Source organism: Cynoglossus semilaevis, unplaced genomic scaffold (genome assembly GCF_000523025.1).
Source record: "Cynoglossus semilaevis isolate Cse_v1.0 unplaced genomic scaffold, Cse_v1.0 C19218542, whole genome shotgun sequence".
NCBI lineage: Eukaryota > Metazoa > Chordata > Actinopteri > Pleuronectiformes > Cynoglossidae > Cynoglossus > Cynoglossus semilaevis.
Window position 1 is genome coordinate 1 of NW_007585635.1, and position 1,583 is coordinate 1,583.

The following is a 1,583-nucleotide window of genomic DNA, read 5'->3' on the forward strand; positions in this document are numbered from 1 at the left end:
ATTTTTGTTGCCACTTTTCCGATTATATTTGAAGAGTTAGCATATCAAAGCTCCTCTAATCACTTCACGATGACATACAGAGGTCTAATAAAGATCTCAACTCTCCCAGTGAGACCGCCGTCTTTGATTCCGTCCACAGTTGCCAAGTAACCGCAGTGAGTTTTTGAGTGAGATTAATGACTTAATTAAATCCTGTCTGACAGACTGATTAAGAAACTGGAGCACTCCTGGAAGTCTCTCATCCATGATGGGGTGAGTAGATCTCACACAGCTGCTGACTAATCATTCCAAAAACAAACCCCAGTCAATTACATCAGCTCAGACGTTAATGTGGCAGTTACAGTAAATCAGGGAGTTGATTTGTACTCAGCCAGTTCCATGACTGCAGCCTCTGTTCTTCGTAGGACACCGTGTCGGTTCACAGGCCTGCGTTCTACGCTGAGAGGTTCTACAAATTCTGCAGCTCCATCGTGTTCAGGAAGAGTAGCTGTAAGTCTGTCAGGGTTCATATTATTAACAGTACGACGTCTAATGATATCAAATGAAAGTACAACTTTTCTTTAACAGCCCTAAGATCCTCCCCATCAAAGAGGGGCAGAGGGGCATTTTCTACGTCCAAATCCAGCGCGGGGAACAGCCTAGCGGGACAGCGACCCTCGCTGAGTGAAGAGAGACAGGAAAACCTGGAGAATCTACGAGGTGCTCGCAGCTTCCCTCTGCTGGAGGACAATGGTAGGACTTCTTTATAGAGCTGTGACTTGAATAGAAATGCTGAGTCTTAATTTAAGGTTTAGAGTTTTACTTAATTTATGACTCTCCTATTTCTTAAAACTGTATTGATCGGTAAACCCCTCACAGGCAGAGATCCACCCTGCACTCCTCCTTCATTTGAAGATGCCACCACCGCATCTATTGCCACCACACTGTCTTCAAACAACTCGTTACCCACAACCCCCTTTGATACACCAGAACACCCACGATTTAGGAGACAAATGAATTCCCCCAGTCTGGTCAGGTAGGAATTAAAAAAAAAACTTGGGGATGGCTCGATACAATGTTTTCATGTCCGATACCAATATCACAACTTGGAGTATCTCCTGGAAAACTATTAGTATTAACAAGAATAATAATGTTTCTTTTGAGCAGTGGTTGACTTTCCAAAAAAAACCTGCCTCCGACAGCCCAACAACAATCTTGACCAGTTACATCATCAACATCAAATAACACAAAGGTCAAAAGGTGAAAACCAGTCACCTGTGACGCCCCACACTTTGAGAAACACTGCTGTAATTTAAGTTAAGCATTTGGGTGTAGGTATCAGGTCATACTATTGGATGGAGCCATCCTGTGATGGGAATAACCATATTTGGTCAAAGGAAACTTTATTCACCACATTGTGTTTTTCTAGGTCACAGAAACAGATAGTTGAGGTTCATGAAGAAAAGCAGGACACGATTACAGTCGAGGTTGAACTAAGGTGAGACACGACGTTAGAATTCAGCTGCAGCGGTCCCTGTTAGACTCTTTAACATGTTTGTGCGTTTTGTTTTATTCAGCAAAATCCCAAACAGCACGGAGCTCAC

General features: G+C 43.1%; 1 long non-coding RNA gene across 1 annotated transcript; it reads left to right on the plus strand.

Annotated features, from left to right (window-relative positions):
• The first annotated feature begins 7 nt into the window (after positions 1–7).
• Positions 8–1,583, plus strand: LOC107988160 (uncharacterized). The gene is made up of 6 exons (XR_001759821.2): positions 8–252; positions 405–489; positions 568–732; positions 859–1,015; positions 1,409–1,477; positions 1,557–1,583. It is a non-coding gene; the product is annotated as an uncharacterized LOC107988160 (long non-coding RNA).